This window comes from Chionomys nivalis, chromosome 21, assembly GCF_950005125.1.
Source record: "Chionomys nivalis chromosome 21, mChiNiv1.1, whole genome shotgun sequence".
Taxonomy (NCBI): Eukaryota; Metazoa; Chordata; class Mammalia; order Rodentia; family Cricetidae; genus Chionomys; species Chionomys nivalis.
Window position 1 is genome coordinate 47,459,450 of NC_080106.1, and position 22,219 is coordinate 47,481,668.

Consider the following 22,219-nt stretch of genomic DNA (forward strand, 5'->3'; position numbering starts at 1 on the left):
GTTTCCCCATTTGGTGGCTTTGTCAGAGATGCGACCCCACGCTAAGCTCCTGAGTTTTTGTATTCTATGCTGCCAGGAGCTGAACTGTGTTCTCCTAAAATTCATACATCAAAGCCCAGTGCCCACTGTGACTGACAGTACTTGGGCCTGGAGCCGCTAAGGAACTCACTAGGGTTAAATCAGATTATAAGGGTGGGACCTTAAAGCAACAGGATTGGCGGTCTTACAGGAGGAAGAGAACAGAGGGCTCAGAGCCACACCAGGCCCAGGACAAAGGTCATGGGAGTGTTTCCGGCACAGCTAGCCACTCAGGAGATTTGCATATCACCACCTCAAATGTACAGGCAAGTGACAAGCCTCAGCAGACACCAAGCAGAAGACTCAAAGAATCAGAACAGCTATTCCAACCCGCAGTCCTGTGGGAGCCCGACATACTAACTGATGAGGAAGAACTGACAGACAGGAGTATAAACGTGTGATCCAATTTACATGAAAACCAACACCCAAGGAGTAAAGCCATGTGGAAAATAAGATATTTGGGCCAAGAGCTATCTGTGTGCCTCAAGTGCTGGCCTCATACAGGTCTCACACAGGTACCCAGCCCACGCTGACAGCCAGGAGTGGTGATGCAAGCATTTAACCCCAGCCCCAGGAGGGGACAGGACAGGACAGGGGATGGGGAGGGGGGATGTGGCGGAGAGGTGTCTCTGAACTTGCTGGATTCCCTGCTTAGACCAGGGGGCAAGCTCCTGGTCTTGAAAATGAACAAACAACACAAGGGAAAACTCCTGACAATCACAACATGTGCACACAACCACACGCAACAAACAATAATGAATAAGACGTCTTCGTCTCAGTATAACTAGGAAATCAACAATAATATCATTACTGAAAATAACCACATATTAACTGTGAGTCAGGAAGAGATTACAGTGGAGATAAAATATTTTAATTGAATGATTATAAAAATATGACATCAAAAATAATAAGATGTAGCTGGGCGGTAGTGGCACATGCCTTTAATCCTGGGCAGAAGTAGGCAACTCTCTGAGTTTGAACCAGCCTGGAGCCTGGTCTACAGAAGATAGCTAGGTCTATACAGAGAAACCCTGCCTTAAAAAAAAAAAAAAAAAAAAAAAAAAAGTGACAAGCTGTAATCATATGGAAATTTATAGCTAAAATGCATTTACTGGGGAGGAAAAAAAAGTCTGGGAATGTAGGCAGTGATTTAAGGCCAAAGAAAATACAAGGAATTGAGAAATTATTATTTTTTAAAGCATAGTAAAGAAAACCTATAAAACCAAAACACTAATAAAAATTGTATAATCTCTTAGAAAAAATCATAAATGACCAATAGCAGGAATAAATTAGGGACGATTTTCCTGATCCTCAGTCTTAGACCGATACTGATCATGAACAGTAACTGGAGAGGACTGGAAATGAGCACAGCGTGGTACCTGGCACAGGGTGCCTGGCACGTGTTGGATGACCGGGCTCCAGAACGCACACTAAGATGAAGAGATCGCACTTAGCTCTCCAAGGGTAAAGGCTCAACCTCACCCAGCAGAGAGCTGCTTGTCCTTTCACCAGAGCTCAGCCCTAATTTACTAGTTATTTTGAGGTTTTCTTTTAACAGGAAATGAAAGAGAAAACGAAGTTAGGCCCTTAGCAGAAGTCACAGGCAGTTATCACACACCTATTGATATGGTAATTCACTCTTCAGTAAAGCATGGGGGCACCCGGCCCCCAGAACTGGAAAGACCTCCAGAAGCAAGTTAGAGAGACCCTGATTTTTTACCAGCTCTTTTCTTTTACTCCCCAAAAAGATTTTTAATATTTTAAGCACCGACTTTCAAACAGGAGGGCTTATTTATCTCAAAATCACTTGAGGGTTGTTTTCTGATGCGTGTTTACCATATGAAGTGAGTGTGTTGGGGTGCAGGGGGACTGCCTAATAACCACCATTCTGGATCTTTATTCCCCAAAACAGTTATCCCAAGTGCCTGGAACTAGGGCACTGGGGATGGATGGTGACCAACACCCTGAAGAACTGGAACAGACGTTTAAGGGAAGAACCAGAACGCAAACAAACATCTAAGTAACTCCACAGAGCAGATGGCTGATCCAGAGCCAGCCCCACAGGACTGCGCTGCCCTCTCCGGCCACTCCAGGCCTCACCCAGAAGGAATGCTGACCGAAGATAACAGCACCATGTGGTAACAGTTGTTAAACACACAAGCAAGGCTGATACTTGTGTGTGTGTCCTAACTCCTTATAGTATTGGGCATGGCCTCTGGGAGGGGTTGGACCACAGGAACAAAGCCTCAGAACTCTCAGACAGTCCCTAATCATCTTCCCTTTGGAAGGTGCAGCAACAAGATGCTGCAAAGGAGGAAGTCCTCCAACTGTCAGTCTTGGTCTGGGGTGTCACCGGCTATGCCTGGTGCAAAGGCTTAAATAAATGAAGCCAAAATCTATTACAAAATAGAAAAGACGAAAAGGAGTGAGTGAAGAATTAACTCCAGGAAGTTCTCCAAAGAGGAAGCCTCAGACAGTCCGGGAACGATATGTAGACTTCTGTAAAGTACAAGGGATGTCCTGAGTGCTTCCGCTCACCCACTCTAATCTTACCAACAAATTCTGAAAGGCTTCCATTTTCTTCACTTTAGACATGAAGAAGTAAAATTATGAAAAGTTAAATGTTTTGTTCCATACTCCATGTCTATCTGTGAGAGACAAAACCGAGGTCTGAACCCCTACTGCACAGGCTGTTAAACCCTGGTCCTAAATCTCCATACTCAGATGTGAGATAGGAACTCTAAGGGGTCAACCCATACAGAGGTGACAGCCTGCATCTTCTGTGTCTTAGCCTGTGGACGGCGGGAGGCGACTCAGATTCACAGGGAAGGTAGTACCTTCAAGAAAGCAGGGTCTCTGCACCCAGCACAAAGGGAGCAAGGCAGTGGTCACCCGGCAGTCAAGGTCTGGATGACACAATAATTAAACTAAAAAGATCACAAACCCTGGAAATGTGCGTGATAGCCATAAAAAATACATACTGACAACTTAAGCTTCTGAGAGTTAAGGCTTTTCCAGGTCCATGTCCAACAGGGAATTCAGCTCACATGAAGAACTCAAAAATGAGTTCTACAGATGCAGCCATACAACCAGATTTTTTTCTGTCCCTTTTTGTACTTCCTGCCTTGGTTTATGTCTGAAGCTAAGTGGCTTATCAATTTAAAGGGTAACATAAAAACACGAGTCAGCATACAGAGGTTTCCTTCCCTCCTAAGCAAACACAAACATTTCACACTGACCAAGAAAACAAAACAAAAAACCCAAAATCATTCAATGAGGAACACTCCCACTCCCCACCCCCCACCCCCCCATCAGCGGCTGGCTCAGCTACCTCATCAGAAGTTTGCATTTACTAGCAGAGAATATTCTAAACTGGAAAGGGGGAAAAATTCACACCAAGATTTTCATGGGAATTATTTATAGCCAGAAAATTATTAACTTTACACATATCCACTGTGTGGACTGTATCCGCTCTGTTCACAGCCCCCGTGAAAAACAGACAGCGACAGCACTCACTCTGAGAACAAACGGGCTGAGTGCACTGTTCCTGTACCCAGGCAGCGACTGCGGCCAGGGTTAGAGACTGAAATGTCCCCCACTCCCCAAACATTCCAAGCAGTCTTTACTGAAAAATTATAAAAGATTCTGAAACTACATTATGCAAATGTTTGCTAATTAAACAACAACACACACACACACACACACACACTCTTCAGGAGCTGAAGCTGCCTGGTGTTATGCACTCACTCAGAAGTCGGATGAGGTGAGGAGCTGGAGACATGGCTCAGCAGTTAAGAGCTGGCATTATTTTGGTTCCCAACACCCACAGCCAATGGCTCACAACTGACAACTCCAGCTCCAGGGCATCCGTGTCTCTGGCCTCAAGCCTCCATGGATTTCGGCATTCACATGCATCCCCCCCCCCCCCACACACAAATGGGTTGTTAGTGTGACCCAGCTCCAGAAATAACAAAAGGATAACTTACAAACGGTTCTCAATTCACAACTTCTCTAATAAACTCTCCGTCACAAGAAGGATTTCAACTAGTACCACTGACTGGTAGCCAAGTCAGCCATTAGAATATTCTTTTTTTTGATGGCTAACTTTGAAATTTATGGGATATTCTTTATCATTAAAGGGGTGAAATTTAAACTACTCTTGATTGCTGCATAATTTGCTTTGTATTAGAGGAAACAGAATCAGCCAATTGTTCAATGCAGTTTCCTTATCTCTACCTCATCCAGTAAAGAAACATGTAATTACCCAACTGTGTAAATATCGGCCAACCGCAGTCTTCGCGTTCAATGCCTTGAACTCCGTCAGAAAGTTCTAAGTCATACTAGCTTGTACCTGGAGACAGAGTTGACCCTCCACAGCTCTGAGTTTTGTATCTGTGGCTTCAACCAACAGCTGATATTTTCAGAAAATGGACCTTGGGCAGGCAAGATGGCTCTCTGGGTAAAAGTCTTGGCCCCCAGTCCTGGCAACGGAGTTTAGTTCCTGGAACTCATGTAAAGGCAGAAGAAAACCACTCCACACAGATGTCCTCTGACTTCCACGCACGCACTATGGCACGTGTGTCCACGTACACACACATCATGCATATATGCACACGTTCGTTCTTGAACTGCACGGGCATGTAACATTTCCACTCTCCTTAAACCACAGAGCAGAGCCCTTTACCCAGAGGCCCTACTGAGTGAGGTGCTGTAAGGAACCCGAGGTGTGAGCGGCACAGGAAGATGCACAGTTTACGCGAGTTTCGGGGTTCCCTCCGAGCCCTGGAGTCCACCTCCACAAGTGGGAAAGCCTGGTGGGCCTTACAAGAGGAAAGAAATGAGACAAGTAAGGACTGGTTTGCAGGCCTGACCCTGGTGTGGGAACCAGACAAAAGCACAATTCCGTATGTCCTGAGGGAGTAATTAAATATTCTAGTAAGATTGTACCAGAGAGGGACTGAGAAAAATAAAATCGAAGGCTCACACTACCTTTAAAAAGTTACTGACCAGCACGTGCTCAGCTATGCAGGAGGCCGCCCACTCCTCCCCCACCTCTCACCCTCTGACCCATCCATTCCTTCTCTCCTAACTAATGGCACAGTATCAGGGCCTAACGATCAAGAGGACTGAGCCAAGCAAAAGCACAGGGCATTAATTAACTTTACTTTGAAACCGCCTAACAGCTGGGTAGATTATTCAAGAAAAAAAAAAAACTTTAAAAAGATTTTGTTTGATCTACATTTTTAAGGAAAGCATTTTCTAGTAACTCCATAAATAAATCAACTGGGGTCTGTTTCCAGACTACATCATGGCCACCATTTTACACAGATGGACTGAACCCGTGGACACACAGAATAACAAGACCTGCGGAGAGGCTTATAGGCCTGTGTCATTTGTCATTTTTAATATAGAAAATCATCTTGTTCTAGATTCTGGACACCACAGCAGCAAACAGGCCTGAGAGATCCACTGTGTAGACCAGTGGCTCTCAACCTTCCTAATACTGTGACCCCTTAAGACAGTCCCTCATGTTGTGGTGACCCCAGCCATAAAGCTATTACACTGCTATGTCATAACTGTAATTTTGCTATCGTTATGAGTTGTAATGTGAGTATCTGTGCTTTCTTTTCTTTCTTTCTTTCTTTCTTTCTTTCTTTCTTTCTTTCTTTCTTTCTTTCTTTCTTTCTTTCTTTCTTTCTTTTCAGATTTTCAAGACAGGATTTCTCCGTAGCTTTTGGTTCCTGTCCTGGAACTAGCTCTTCTAGACCAGGCTAGCCTCAAACTCACAGAGATCCTCTGCCTCCCGAGTGCTGGGATTAAAGGCGTGCGCCACCACCGCCCAGCAGTATCTGTGTTTTCTGACAATCTCCTGAGAAAGGGTCATTCGCTCAGGGGTTAGAACCACAGGTTGAAAACCACTGGTCTAAAGTCCTCAGCAGAGAAAGGTGCAGCTAACCTACCCTAGTATCCAATCCATGGCCCGAGGAGGGGAACTCTGCTTCCTCTGAAATACGTGACTAGAAAGAGGAGACAAAGACGAGCACACCAGGGCCTATAATGAAACTTCCATTATTCTAAAATGGATTTAAAAATACTTAATTCCTCACACTCACAGAAACAACACGCTAACAGAAGACTAAATGCTACAGGGCCAGAAGACAAAGGCTGTAAAAGAATATTTTCCTTTTCATAAGCTCACAGACAGTAACATCTTATAAAACACAAGAAAAACCCTATAATTCAGTAAAGTACAGATGGGGAAGTAAAAAATATGGTTATAATCATTAGGCCTACATGAAGTTAGGCTATTGGATTAACCAGAATTCAGAAGACCAAAGAACTCAAAACTTTCAATAACATCAAGTTTCTTACTTTAGAAGCCAGACAGCAGAATTCCCATGGAATGGTCACACACAAGGACTTCCCAGGAAAGGCCACACCCCCATCGCCTGACAAAGAGAGACACTGGCTTTGGTAAATCAATCTTGATTATCAACTTGATTGTGTTAAGAAGTACCTAAATTAGCTATCCACACCTCTGGGCCTAACTGTCAGGGAGTTTTCCAGAGGAGATAAAGGGAGGGTGGCAGAAACCCCGCCCTGACTGTGGGCGGCCCTTCAGGTTGGAGCTGGGGCCCCAGAGGGATTAAAGGGGTGAAAGCAATGCTGGGGCAGAGAGATGCACCCCTTTCATCTCAGCACCCTGGCAGGCCGAAGTATGCGAATCTCTGAGGACAAACCCAGCCAATCTACATACTGAGTTTGAAATAAGGCTACATAGTATCTCAAAAAAGGGGTGAAGAATATTCAAGTCTGGCAAAGACTGGCATATTTATCCCCCTCCTCCAACAAACAGAAGAAAGTCAGGTGGGGAAGGTTTATACTCTCATAAGTAAGGCAGGCAACAGAAAAGACAAGTTATAATTGCCACACAATGCAATGTCATTACACGAACATAAAAATGAAGGCGGGCCTCACTAGTCTCAGAAAAGAACTCTTAACTGAACCGCTATGATCTGGCTGCATGTGACCGGAGGGGTCCACTCTGTGGGCAGGCGCAGGCGAGCTACCAGCTCATCGCTCCAACTTAAGCTCTCAGCATCCCCGTCATAGCGAGGGCCAAACACAAGTAGGTAAGACTTTCCGCCAACCAAAATAAGAAAGAAAAATCTCCACAACAGGAGAAACTTGGGCCGGGAGTGGTAGTGCATGTGTTTAATCCCAGCACTTGGGAGGCAGAGGCAGGTGGATCTCTGTGCGTTCAAAGTTAGCCTGGCCTGCAGAGCAAGATCCAGGAAAGGCTGCAAAGTTACACAGAGAAACCCTCTCTCAGAAAAACAAAACACACACACACACACACACAAAGAAAACAACAACAATAAAATCTTAAAAAGAGGACATTGGAGGTTATACAACCTCTCAATATTTCTTCTATTTGTTAAAGTTCCATTTATTTATGGTGTGTGCGCACACACACACACACACGCGCGCGCGCGCGCCACTTTGCTCGTGCAGAGGTCAGAGAACAACTTTTAGCTAGGAGTCGGCTCCCTCCTTCCGCCATGGGTTGGAGCTCTGGCTCTCAGGCTCAGCAGTGAGCACCTTCACCTACTGAGCCCCTTCTCTGCCCCCGCCCCCACATATGTTTTAAAGACTTTATTTCATTGCGAGAAAGTTAGGCTAAAATGAAGTACCAGGAAAAAATATTTTTACAAAATTCCTATGTAAGAAAACAGTATGAAGACGCTCAGAGATCACTGGTGCTAGGCACTCAAGGGACTGACCAGGTAGAGTATCTAGTTTACTTAGTTTTCATTAAAAAACAATGTATCTTTCCAGAGTTGGCCTTTCCCCAGTGGGGTAGGGGTGGCAGGCAGGGGCTGGACCAGGTGCCTTGAAGGTGTCAGCATTAACAGCCCTTTCCAGTCTCGGGCACAGGCTAGGGGCCAGAGACGCCATATGGCCTCTGAACACTGTTGATTAGGAGGAAGACCTAGAAATCAGCAAGAGTGTGAACCCCAGATTACCACTTACAAACCTACTGAGGGCTGTGACCCTGCAAATAACTTCAAAAGCAGTGCCCCCTGGATGAAGAAGAATCCAAGAATCTATGGATGTCACAACAATGGGGCTTCTCGGGATACAACTGCAGTTTATTCATTCAGATGATCGGGTGTGCGTTCTCCGCCTCCGGCTCTGCAGCCACAAACCCTTTCCAACACATCGTGGCCCATTTCACTCTGATTCCCTAAGCAGCAGCAAGTTTCAGGATCTTTTTATTTTTATTTTTTTAACCTCCTTAGAACGAGGAAATTGATGCCATTTCAGTTTCCTTACTGCCCCCAACGTCAACCTCCACACTTGGTTTTTCTTCTCCTCGGCATTTCCCCTAAACCCTACTGGGTGCTTGTTCTTGAATCAGCTTGAAGGGATCTTGGGCAGACCCAGGTCCCCACAACCTCCCCTGAAGAAGCTCACCAGGGTCCTCACTCCTGAAGTGCAGAAGAGCAAGGCCCTCAGTCATCTCAGCAACAACAACAAACAGACCAAGCTTCTGTTCTCTGTGAATCCTTGTCTTGAACAGCAGCTTTACATAGCCTGCAGAGAAGGCTAAAGGGAACAATTCCCGCTGGTGCCCAGGAATGCCTGCCGGTCACTAACAGAAGCAGTGCCGTTAGCTGAGCCTGGGGGACAGTGGCTTCATCTCACAGACCCTCTCACATCTACGACTGTCCTAATTTTACTAACAGTTTGACCTACACCTTAGCCTGCACTGACTGATATAAAAGTTCAGTTAGCAGGCGGGTTTGGTGGTGCACAGCTTTACTCCCAATGTGCCAATGTGTGGAAGCAGACAGAGACAGAATTTCTGTGAGTTCAAGGCCAGTCTGATCTCCCTGGCAAGTTCCAAGCCAACCAGGGGACACACTGTCTCAAAAAAAAAAGAAAGAGCAAGAAAAAAAGACTTTAAGAATCAGGTTTTAAAAACAAGGTCATTGAAACAGCAAGCCCACAGATGCAAAGGGATTTGAGCACAGGAGGAAAAGCCTCCATTCCCTGCCAGCTCCCGCTGCCTAGCATCTTTCTCTGAACGTGCAGGTGCTGTTTGTAAGAGCGGCCACATCTGTGGGGCGTGCTGCTGTACCCGGAGCAGGACAACGTGAACTCACTCTCTATATTTAGATCCTTTAGCCCTGCTCTTAATTGCTTAATTTAATCAGGACCCTCTAGAAGGGAAACACATCCATGTCCATCACGGGCATCAAAGGAAACATCTTTACGAGTTATATCCTTTTGCAAACCAACATATGGTCTCACGCCTCTCTCCCGATTGTTGAGCCCCTCCTGTGGGAAGAGCATGGAATTCTATTTCTTTTTATCACTTGAAAAAATCACTTCCCTCCTAATTCATTCAAGCTGGGTGGAGGCCACTTCCTCCACAGGTGAGAGAAATAAAACTTGTCGCTTTGACATTGTCAGGGGTTTTTAACATTAACCATTTACTTTATGTTTTCAAAATGGAAACAAAAGGTGGACTAAAACCAAAATTAGCCAGAGCCTGTTTTTTCAGGATTTTAAATAAAATCTTTTTTTTTTTTTGCCATTTTATGATAGCTTTTAAATAAAAAACAAGAGCCCTTCATTGAAAAGGCTTCAGCTGCTGCTCCCCACTGCATAGCTGCTGTGACTTCTGTTCCTCAGCGACTTTACCACAGCTGATGCCACCACCACCCTGACTGGGTTGTTACAAGGATTAAATGTGCATTTATAGTAAGATAGGTCTGGAAACAGTACACGCTGAAACATTTGAACATATTCCGTTAACAGAGCAATTTGCCAAGTGATAGATGCTCTTGGGATACTGCTTATATATGTAAAATAAAACTTGTTCATTTTATTTTTGTTTAACTTCTAACATTATTTTAATACTTAAAAAAAAAAAAGAAGGTAACTACCACAGTTATTTAATTCACTCAACAAACACGGATGATGTGCCAAGAGCTGTCGTAAGTACTGAGACAAAGGCAGTGCCCTAACACCTATAGACCTGCATTCTGGTGTGCAGGAAACCTCACCGAGAACACGCCCTGAACAGAGACCCAGGAAGCAGGGTAAACAGAGGAGCGAGGGCAAAGGCTGCTGTCCAGAAGTGCCCGCATGTTCTGGGGAATCCGGGAGTCCAGTTTGGCTGGAGTGGAGCCCGTGTAAGGGGACAGAGGCGAGCAGGGAACCAGGCTGAGGAAACTGCTAAAGCCCGGACCTCACTGGAAACACATCTGACTGGCAGCTAACAGGATTACTGCAGCCTGCTGGGCTGTGACAGACTGAAGGGGCCCAAGGAGGGATTCTGAGTGGGAGAGTCTCAAGGGGGGAAGGTGGCAGCCACTAAGACATAGGTGTTAAAGGCCTGGGCCAGCATGGTATGGCAGAGGTGCTCAGATTCCAGTTGTATCCTGACATGAGTAGATAACCCTACTTGTACAAACAGAAAACGGTTACATACAGTATCGAGAAACCTACTTCATTTTCAGAAGTATGAAGCCCAGTGTTATGGTGACCGAGACTGAGTATTAGGGAGGTAACCAGCGTGCAGTGAGACCACAGGAGACTGGCAGGGGAGGGAGGGAGTAGGGACACAGCCCTCAAAACCGGTGTCTTCCAGGAGGCTGGCAGAAATGGCTTGGAGGCAGCGAAGAACGAGAGGGTGCAGAGGCGAGCGAGAGTAGAGAGAGCTGGAGGAGAGCAGCGTCCCCACATAGACAGGAGAGGGTATCTGCTCCTACCACTCTAGAGAACACACACATCTAACAATACCACATACAACCCGCAGGGTAACACGGCTATTACTAAAAATGCAACCAGCAGAGATACATTCAAGACTCACATGAAATAAACCTTCGGTCTTCGATTAAAAGATGCTACAAACCAGCGTCTCTTCCACGAGCCCTCTTCAAACCTCTGAAACAAAAGCCTGTCTCTGTGCAGAGGCAGGTTTCTCTACCCTCTGTTTAACTATCAGAGTTCTCTATTTGCACAATAGTGTTCTTTACCAGGTGTTTTGCAAACCTCGTCAGAACTGAATAAAACTGAAAGTTGGTGGCCGTCACCTTCAGGAATGAGCTGGGAGCTGGGGGTGCCAGAGCCAACCACTTTTTTTTTTTAAACCAGATTCTTGTTTTGGGGTCTAAAATTCCAATAATAAAAGCTGAAAGTAGGTGCAAGGTTCATTCTGCACAGCTTCAAAAGGCAGCATTTGTGCCAACAGGTGTCACAATTGACATTTTACATATATAGAGGGGAAAGCAACTAAGGGAGCATTTGTGCAGACTGGTACCACTAACGGGCATCTTCAGGGGAGCACATTGCATCCCTGTGCCCAGTTTAGAAACAATGACTTGCCTAGAGAAACAGAACACGGGCACAAATGAATTTTTTTTTTTTTTAAGCAATTCGGCTAAATGATCAAAAATTCAATTTTACGAAATGGTATCCTATTATGAAAAGTGTGTTTGTTTCCTGTTAAGTCCTCTTTCCATCAGCTGCTCATCAACACCAGTACTTCAACATATGCAATATTACCAAGGGAAGGGGAAATGTTCTCTATTACCTGAACATCTCCAACAGCAAACTGTCTCTGCCTCTTTTCTGGACTAAAGGTGAGTTGCGAGAACCAATTTGTGGAGATGAACTTTGGAGAACCCCTGAAACCAGTGCTGAGCGAGCCAGACAGAACCTTCTCCCACAGAACCAATGGCAGCCCACCGGCAACCCTCTGACCATGGATGGACTGGCCACTGCACACGTAGCCGCTTCGGAGAAGTCAGAGTGGTAGCCTTTGACCCGTCAGCAAGAGTTCCCTCTACCTGAGAGCTGAAAGAAACCGTTTCCCACTATATTTAGAAAAACTAAGCTGTAGATAAAGGCAAGCATAGACCAAAAGGTCTGCCTGTCCCATAATCGAGGGCCTTCTGCCTCGGATCATATCCGGTCCTACCCAGTAACCCCCTGTAAAACTTACCCATCAGAAAGACAAGAGCCAAGACAATGCTCTCAGAAGGCTTGAGAACCCATTTCCCCTCTAGTACCTGCTCAATTACTGGACAGCTTTAGTGCCCACTATTCCAGAACAAATTTCTGAAGGTCTCACCAGCACCCCAAAAGAAAGGAAACAAGTACGAACGAGAGTTCCCACCTCTGCCGAGCTTGCAAGAATGTGCGGAGGGAAGGAAGTGTGAGACACGCTGTAAGGAGACTAGAGACGGGCACCGGGCATTGCCTATTTACTACTAAGGAACACACACGTGCAAGCAGAATGGCCGACACTGTCTTCTTCGCTGCCACACCACTCCTGTCTATCCTAAGCTATGTGGCTCCCTTACAATGGAAAGTCACAGGAAGTCAAGGACCCTGAACCAGCCACAGGCACCATGCCCTTCACCCCAGGGGGAATCTTGTAAGGTCTGCCTTACTTTAGAAGCTGTAAAACCAAGACCCAAATGGCCAGTGGGCCAACGGAACTCACTGAGGCTACCCAGCCACCCCCTGCTTCCTCAACGATACCCCCTTTTTGTTTGAAGCAGAAAGCGTAAGGATTTGTTTGGTTAGCATTTTGATTCCTCCACCTCTTTCCCTTCCTAATTTACTTCTGTTGCTACTGTTTTCCTTCTTGGTATGTTCCAATCTTAGAACATGGGCAAATCATAAGTTTTATCAGGATGGCCGTAACAAAATTCGGTTCACTTGTCCCTACAGAGCTTTGAATAAAGTGGAGCAGGATGTCACACCAATAGCCCACAGAGAGGCTCCACGCTTGGTACCCCTTTCTTAGCTGTCTGTGGAATACTAACGTCCCCTTTAGCAATTCATTTCCCGGACTGACAGTATGAGTCGGCAGGTAGAGGCGCTTGCGGCCAATCATGAGGACCTGAGTCCCATCCCTAGGCCCCACACAGTAGAAGGAGAAAACGGACTCCTGAAAGTTGGCCTCTGACTTCCAAATGTGCACCATGGCACAATGTGCCTACCCACTGACACACATACGCATACATAAACGGATAAGTGTGATTAAAGATTTTTTATTTTCAACATTTTTATTAAAAATATAAAACAGTGCAAAAACAAACTACGAGGCTCATTTCCCATTCTTGGGATAAGACTTTCCCAACTGAGCAAGCATAGAGGGAAAGAAAATTTAGCCAAGAACTTTTCAGACATCTTATTTTAGTAAAGACAAAAATACCACAACAGTCACTGTACGGCCTAGCACACAGCTGCAAGTCCCGGTGCTGTCTGGACTCTGAAGAAGTGGTGGGGGGCGGCGTGGCGGGAAAGACAAAGCAGGTGTGGCAGACACACGTCGGTGACGTCACTTCCGTTATCCTGCTGCTTCCTGACCCTCCCTGCCCCGCCTCAGCCTGACGGCAGCACAGACGCACCCCGGCCTCTGGCTCCCATGAGCTAGCTGTTGTCCCCACGCTGGCCTCCAGACTGTGACAACTAAGGACACTGCCAGGCGACCACACTGTTCTACCGCACCTCCCCTCCTTTTCTCTCAGCAATCAGCACCTCAGGTCTCAGCGGCTTTGTTTTGCTGCATAGCTAACTCTTCAATGTGAGGAGTCTCTGGTTCCTGCCAGAATAGAAGAAATGATGTCCAAAACACTACCCTTTCTCTTTGTGTGTGTGTGTGTGTGTGTGTGTGTGTGTGTGTACAATGAGTGTACTCCCCGACCAGGCCAGTAGAGGGCGGGGCACTGGATCCCCTAGAGTACAAGTTATATGGGACTAAATTACCTGATTGCAAGTGCTAAGAACCAAATGTAAATCCTCTGCAAGAGCAGTAAGTGCTCTTAACAGCTGAACTATCTCTCCAGCCCACATCCAGCTCTTCTCTCCTCAACAAAAAACAGAGCAATAGTCCTGAGTGTTTCACTGGTGTGCTTCAACACTTAAACCGGTCCCACATCCTACCACAAACCCCCAAGCACGAAAGCTACTCACAGACCATACCCACAAGGCACTTACAACATAACATGGCAGATTTCCTAACATGTTTTCAAAAACATCAACACAGAAAAATGCACTCAGCACACATGCAGTGAGCCAGGCCAACCCTGATTATCATAGCGTTCCCTGGACGGCCAGGTTTTCTGTGCTCTTGATGTGGATGGGACTCTGAAGAACAGGCCAGGTGGGAACCAGTGTGCTTTCACACAGAGATCATGAAGACACCCCGCACACCCTCAAGGAACTCAGTTAACATGATAACTGAAATAAAAGGCATTACAACAGAAGCCAGACCAGACAAGCAGGTTTGCGCTGTTCCACAGGGTTACGAGCTCCTTAGTCCAAGTCCTATATTTATGATCTTTTATCCCAACTTTATCAAACTGTATAAGATATGCACTAAGTATAAATATACATTTGGGGCATTCAGAAACTTGCTGGAGAATCAGCTAAGGGAGAAAAGTAGACTGGCAGGAACCACTTTCCCAGACAGGCAAGAGAGCTCGAACGGGTTAGGTGCTTGCCTCCACACCAGAAGACCGGAGCCAGACAGTCGAAGGAGAACCACTCTTCCATGTTGTCCTCTGACATAGGCACAGTATGGTATGCACACATGCATGAAAACACACACACACATATACTAAACGAATAATAAATCTAGAACGCCTTACTAATTGCATCAAACTTCCGTCCCAATCCCTTGATTTTGAGAGATCACCCCAAGCATGCCTGAGCTGCCTTTAAACTCAAGCTCTTGTTAGCCAACCTTCCGTACTACTATCGTGCCAACCAGATTGCCTGCTCAGGTACAAACGACACACTTCCTTCCCTCTCAAACCACACAGTCCTTTGAAGGATGCCCAGAGTGTTTGTTGAGTTGGCTAATACTGACTTCAGTCCCCAAATCCCAACAGCAGATGTGCCCTGTGAGGAGAAAGCTTTCCTGGAACACAAACATCTCGCCTCCTACAATCTGACGACTCCCTGTTTAAGCACAAATAAATGCCATCAAGTTTTTGTGCCAATCATCTAGATGACAAGCTCAATTTTTTCAGGTAGGAAAAAACATTAAAAACCTACCAAACGTTCTCTGAAGCTTGAACAAACTAAACAGAAACTAAACACAACAGGGAAAACAACGAAGTTGTTATTCATCACTCGGGACTGCAGAGCCAGCAAGAGCCATCAACAAAACAGGAAGCTCCAACACACGAGAGGGCAAGCACACACCAACTGTCCTGAGCTTTTAAAAGGGGTCATGTCTAATTTCTACAGAGCTATTTTATTTCCCATCAAGAAAAGTCACTGGGCCAGGGAGATGGCTCAGTGGGTAAAAGTGCTTGCCTGGCAGGCTTGATGATTTGAGTCCAATTCCCCAGAACCAAGTAAAAAGTCAGATATGGTAGCGTGCACCTATAATCCCAGCACTCAGAGGGTGAGCTGAGAGCGGAGACAGAACTGCCTGGAGGGTCACAGGCTATATTAGAGTGAGCAGTGCAAACACAGAAACATCAATGCCTCAAAGAAGGTGGAGGTGAGGGCTGATTCCCAAAAGCTGTCCACAGACCCTCCCCCAACTCTTCCACACACACACACACACACTTAAAAAAGCCACTACATTTAATAAAATTAACATCTTGACATTCATTCCTCCTGTCCAACTTAGCTCAGAGTGTCTGAGTGGCACATGTGACCAAGTGCATGCCCACTCAGGGACCCTCCTCCTGGTTACTCACCATTCAGAGGAAATCTAAAGGATGCCGAAGGATGACTGCAGGCCACCACGGAGCCTACAGGTGAGATGAGCACTCCCCCCACCAGGGAGCCTACAGGTGAGATGTGCACTCCCCCCACCAGGGAGACTACAGGCGAGATGTGCACTCCCCACCACGGAGCCTACAGGTGAGATGTGCACTCCCCCCACCACGGAGCCTACAGGCGAGATGAGCACTCCCCCCACCACGGAGCCTACAGGTGAGACATGCAATTCCCCTCCACCTCGAAAGTATTTTCAGGCAACTCAGAGGCCAGGTGAGGGTGAGAAAACAGACAAGTCTGCCCAGCAGCTTTTGGACAGACTTGCATCCAATGCTGAGCAAGACGGAATTTGATTCAGCTGGGTCAGAATCTCACCCATCATCAGCAAACCTCCTCTGTGCAGTGTACGGAAAGTCTTGTAAAACCCCTGACCACTAACTACTATCCGTAACAGAAAATCAGAGGATTAACTCTGAATGCCTTTTTAACTTTAGAAGAGGTTTTACTTACTGCACAGGGCAACTTTTCTCACTTTGGTTCTCCGTAAGCCTGTTTGTCTCGATAATCAAAGGCATATTCCAAGTCATCACTGCATCTCATATACATGAGCAAACACCACTGTGAATCTAATACAGTACAGGTAGGAGACGGGGGAGGGGGGTTTCACAGTGTCCCACAGAAGGCTCATTAGTCCTGCCAGCTGCCAGCTGTGCATGTGCCAGAGCCCTAACAAGGCCAGAAATGCTAAATTCTACTTTGGTGACCCCTGACCCCGAGACCTGTCATGGAGAGAAGCAGGCTACTGTGCAGGAAACAACTGAGTTTACATATATCTATCTCACACCCCCTGCAACTCCTGGTTCCCACGGGTTGCTCTGAAATACTGGACCCCTTTCCTTCGTTCCCAGTGTTGCCAGACAGATGCATTCCGATCTCAGTGAGAAACTCACTAAGGTCCAAGACAACACACTGTTCCCTTCCCTCCCAGGGACGAGCCAGTGCAGGACCCCTTCATTGGCCTGTGTTGCATCTGTTTGTGAGGTGCTCGCTCAGTTCTTCTCTGCGGAGGGGGTATTGCTTCCTGCTGCATTGGGAAGGTTCCTGCAGGCCACAGTAACCCTGCCGAGACCTGCTGTCAGGCTGCCTGCATATTTGTGCACACTATGGACATGGTTTATAAATGTTCTTTTACATTTAAAGGGGGATATGATATAGATATGAATAATTTGCATTGGTGTGGATTTGAAGGTCAATTTTGTTATATGTATATGCATATTTCTAATCTTGATTAAGGTATTGTGATTGTACAGTTCATTTAAAAATGTAATGTATATAGGTTGTTAATGGATAATCATCGATAATTGTCAAGATTTTAGTCATGTTAGTTAGATTTTCTAGATGTGCATAGATATATTTCAGCTAGACAGGCATTCTTCATATCTTTCAAAGACTGCAGAATATGGCATTTAATGTTTTAATAACTTAGGGCTTTTCATGATAATGAGACATGTCTGCTCCTGGCAGCACCAATCTACTTCAAGAGGAAGATGGGCACTAAAGAGGCTCCTTAAGGAGTTTGATAGCCATTTGGGCAAGAAACTGCTCTTGCCTGAACTGTTACATAAACTGGACACAGAGAACCCGCAGAAAGAGAACTGCTAAACTTGCCTAAAGGTGAGATGGTCTTTCGGGGTTCCTGACCTATGAAAGAGTCTACGAGACATTCTGCAGGACACAGCAGAAAGTGAGTGAACTGCTTTAGAATTTCCTGCTTCATGGAAATGTCTGCTGGATACTATGGGCCTGAAGGCCAAAGATGGATGCCCCAACGGTACAGAGGAACTTTGGGTGACTGTACAGGCAGCGAGATGTCTCTGTCATTTCTAGAGTTTTGGATTTCTTGTTTACTTAGGTAATATTATATCCTTCTGGAGTCTTTGATGGAGTTAAAGAATGGTTAGTTATAGTTTTTCTTAGTTATGATAAAAGATAAAGTAGATATAAATATTGTAACTGTAATTATTGTTAACTGTTTTGTTATATGTAATTTTACTATGTTAAAATAAAAACCTTTTTTGTTTAAACAGAAAAAGAAAAAATGATGTGGGAGTGATCTCTTTCTAATCTGTTGCTTTCATTGGTTAATTAATAAAGAAACTGCCTTGGCCCATTTGATTGGCCAGCCTTTAGGTGGGTGGAGTAATCAGAACGGAATGCTGGGAGAAAGAAGCTGAGTCAGGGAGTCGCCATGATTCTCCCACTCCGGACAGACGCAGGTTAAGATCTTTCCTGGTAAGCCAGCTCGTGGTACTACACAGAATATTAGAAATGGGTTAGATTAATATGTAAGAGCTAGTCAATAAGAGGCTGGAACTAATGGGCCAGGCATTGATTAAAAAAATACAGTTTCTGTTTAATTATTTTGGGTAAAGCCATGCGGGCAGCCGGGTGCCGGGGACGCAGCCCCGCCGCTCCATATTACAACAGTGTTTGTCATATCTATGAAGCTTTTCTTTTTGGAGCCACATCCGGAGGCTCGGCAGTTCCCCCGGGCTGTCACACAGTAACCTTTCCATCTACACGTGGTAAGAACCCTTGCTAGCACCTAAGTACATGTTGTCAGAGTGGGACAGAAATTAACCCTAATGAATGTCGCAAAAGACGGAAGATGCGGGTATTAATCCCTGGACTGGGGCGGAGGTCAACGGGAAAGGGCACGGACAAATTCGGAATACTGATTTTTAAAGGCTTTGAACAATTAAAAAAACATGCCTAGGTCTTTAGAGGAATTCGCCCGAGTTCAGTGGCCATACTTCCTAAACACTGCTATCAACAACTGCCCAGGAAGTGCTTTAGGTACAAATTCCCAGACTTGGCTGTCTCACGGCTTTTCTTCAAGATTCCTCTGCTCGCTATTAGGTCCTTTAGCCCCTCACCCCAGCGGCACCCCTTTATCTGGACGAGATGCAACACTGCCCTCATTAACATTCTCTACTGTAAACCACACTGATTTGTGTGAACAGTCAGCACGGCTGAATAATGCTCACTGGGCGGATGGCCCCACACAGAACGGCCGAAAGATGCAACTCCTACATTTTAATACTAGTTTAATATCTCTAAAGCCACACAGAGTGTGATTCCTAGGCCACCGTGTTTAACTGGACAGGTGTTTTTCCTTCAGTAGAACATGAAGTAACACCTTAAACTAGATGAAATACAAAATCATGCCTCTTCATGTTTACAGCAATCCTTGGCTGTACTCTCAGCGCCATTTTCCTCCTAGTGAGGAAGAACCACGAGGTCATGGTAGTTTTCTAAAATTTACAGTGTGAGCAAGTTGGGGGCATGATCTTAAACACAGGTAGCCAGCTCCCTGCAATGCGGGGAGGGTCAGCACAGGCTGGTGTGTACTCTGCCGAGGCGCTTGCTTTCCTTTCCAACCACTCAGACATTACAGGGGTCGGTACTTTGTCATCTGGGCTTCAGGTCATAAGCACACTGTCTTTAATTGCTGTCCTTTAGTCTCTTCAACCTTTCCATATAAAGTCTCATATTAAACAAACAGGGGACTAGCAGGAGTATAAGAATCTATTTCTCATTTCTTAATACACTCATTCTCTCCACAACTGCATTCACTTAAGTATGGCTTTTTTCCCTTTAGCCCAAGTGACAGGCACGCCCTCGCTCTGACCCTCCGTTGGACTCTCTGCTCACGGAGTCCTGGTTTCTCCACTCCTCCAGTGCTACATCTTTCTTACAGCTGCTTCTTCTGACATGCCTCGTCCGAATTCCTAGGTGTGAGCTCGGATGGAAAAGTGGACCTACGTGCTGTGTCTCCTTGTCCTGGTTCTCTCTGAGTGCACAGCAGGCAGCTAGAGAGACGCCAGCACTCCCCTCATCCTACATAAAAAGATCCCACACAAATTCTGAGCTCTGCATCTCTAACTTACCTACAAAACCTAACTAGGTACCCCAATGGAAATCCAACATACCACTCCTAATTTGCCACCTGCACAAGCTTTATCCCTCACTACCATGTCATAGCTGCACCAGTTCCCAGCCAGAGGTTCGGAGCCTAAGGTCATGCCTGGCATCTTTCTTATAATTCCACAGCCAAGTAATGGCCAAGTCTTTGTTAGTTTGTCATTGCTGTTCCTTTTCCATTTTATCAAAGATTAATCACCATATAAAAGAAAGCTTAAAAAAATGCTGCATCCAGGACCTACTGACCCCAATTCCAAACCATGTCCAAGTTTGTTCAGTGACAACCTGCTGCTTCTGCATTCTGGCACAGGACAAGCCCTCAGAATGTTCATCTCAACGTCTGCACATCTCCATCCTATTCCTCGGGATCCAGTGGCAATGCCCGCTGAAGTCAGGCAGGTCAGCTCACTAGCGGGTGAGTCTGTACTGCTCAATTTGATAGCCGCACAAGCCATCTGACATGCATAAAGGCCGCTCCTCAATCGCATCGTCACATTTAGTGCTGGAAAGCCACCTGTGGCTATGGCTCTGGGGGCTGGAGAGAGGACACTCGCACCACGGCAGGATTTCCACCCGACTGGGCTGCCACAGGATTGCTCAGCCTTGCCCATCCACTGTGCCCCAACCAATACAAGCCCCATGTACTTCCTCTATCCCACAGGAGTCCTCCAGAGTTGTAAGACTAAATCCCAGACTGCTCAGGAACAATTCTTGTAGTGTTATTCAATTTTTTTCTTTCACTTTTATGTGTCTTCTCATGAATTACCATAACTAAAAAAAAAAAAAAAACCTCATGGATGAATGAAGCATACACTAACTACAATACCACACCAAAAATCATCAAATAAGGGCCTTATTTAAATATCCCTCTTCCATTAAAAAAGTTTTCTTTCAATCTAAACAAATAAAAGACCTTTCATTTAACTAAATGAATAACTTAATTTAATGCCTAATTATAGCAGTCGGTAGATAATTAGCTGCCCGTTTTTTTCTTGTGGTGTTTGAAACTGAAAAATAAAATAGCTGTGCAGGGCTGAAGTGTTTCTACTTGGTACAGTCATAAAGAAACCACAGGCAAGCAGAGGAAAAATGAATAGTTAGACAAACTATATCATAAAACTATTTGAAATTGTAAGGAAAAATATAGCATGGGAGTTCCAAAATTAAGAAAAACTGTAAATAAAACATTCAAAAAGTCGGTCTAAGAACATGTTTCTAAATCAACAAGTAGCCCTTTTCTTTCTCTCCCAAGCATGACCATGAACATTCTTTGACACCTCTGAGCTAAGAAACGTATAGATGTTTAATTAATGGTTACGTGTGTTATGTGTTCTTTCCTTCAATGCAGGCATGTCTCTAATAACAAAAATGAGAAGAGGGTGAGGAAGAGGAGGAAGAAGAAGCCACCACAGATGTGTGCACTTCATAGAGAAACACAGGCTTCTTTTCAGACACTTGGAACCATGCAGCGATAGATGCAGGAGAATCAACAGGCAAGGGCTCCGTGAGCCTGAGACAGCTGACGCTTTCTTCTCAGGAGAGAATCCGTTCTCAAATTCTGCTTCCAGTTTATAATAAAAATTGCAGAGCTGAGCTGCTACACTGTCCAAATATGGCAGTTCCCAGTGCCTCCTCCAAAATGATGTCGTCGCTGAGGTTGAACTGCGCTTCCCAAGGGAGGATAGTATCCCTTATGCAAATGAACACGGACACCCAAGACATCCTGCCCCTTTCTGCATACTCCTGCACACTCCAGCAAGGGCCTCCCATGCTGTTTGTGGACTAGCTGTGGGCCATCTCGGCACATGCCTCCATGAATATTGGATCTGAAGTGGTTACAGTATCATTAAATGAATGGTTCGGATCTGAAGTGGTTACATATCGGCCTCTTAGCTCCACCACTTCCACAAGAGAAGCAATTGCAGAGTGAAGAGCTGAAAATACTTCATGGATTTTTGCGACAAATCAGATCACTGACGACCAGACTGGAGTATTTCCACTGCCAGATAATAGCCAAAAAGGAACACAGTGAGAAGACCACACTTCAGGAGAGATGTCCCTACCCATTACCAAAACACGTATCCTACAATCTTGGTGCCAAAACTACAAGACCACACACAGAAATACCAAGACATTTCGCCAATCTCAGGATTCTTTTGAATTAAATTTCCTCCATCCTTTTACAGCTAAATTACTCTTTTCTTCCCAGACCTTTCCAACTCTCTCCTTGCTACCCACCTAACTCCATAAAGACTCCAACTTCAGCTTTTGGTGAGGGGGTGTACCAGCCTAGAGAGTTTAGGATTTCTTAGTATGTCATAGATGTCTGATTTAATTTGAATTTTGGCCACCCATTTCTAATACAATCTCATTGATTAAATCAGACATGGGG

The 22,219-nt window shown here is 45.4% G+C and overlaps 1 protein-coding gene across 2 annotated transcripts in view; it reads right to left on the minus strand.

Annotated features, from left to right (window-relative positions):
* Smad1 (SMAD family member 1) overlaps positions 1-22,219 on the minus strand; it is a 63,377-nt gene that overhangs the window by 35,432 nt on the left and 5,726 nt on the right. The window contains exon 1 of one of the 2 annotated variants that reach the window (XM_057754060.1): positions 6,451-6,475. The exons of the other annotated variant lie outside the window; for it this stretch is intronic. The gene's annotated coding sequence lies outside the window, so the exon portion shown is untranslated. Of the gene's footprint in view, positions 1-6,450; positions 6,476-22,219 lie in introns of those variants that run through there. 2 annotated transcript variants of the gene reach the window in all.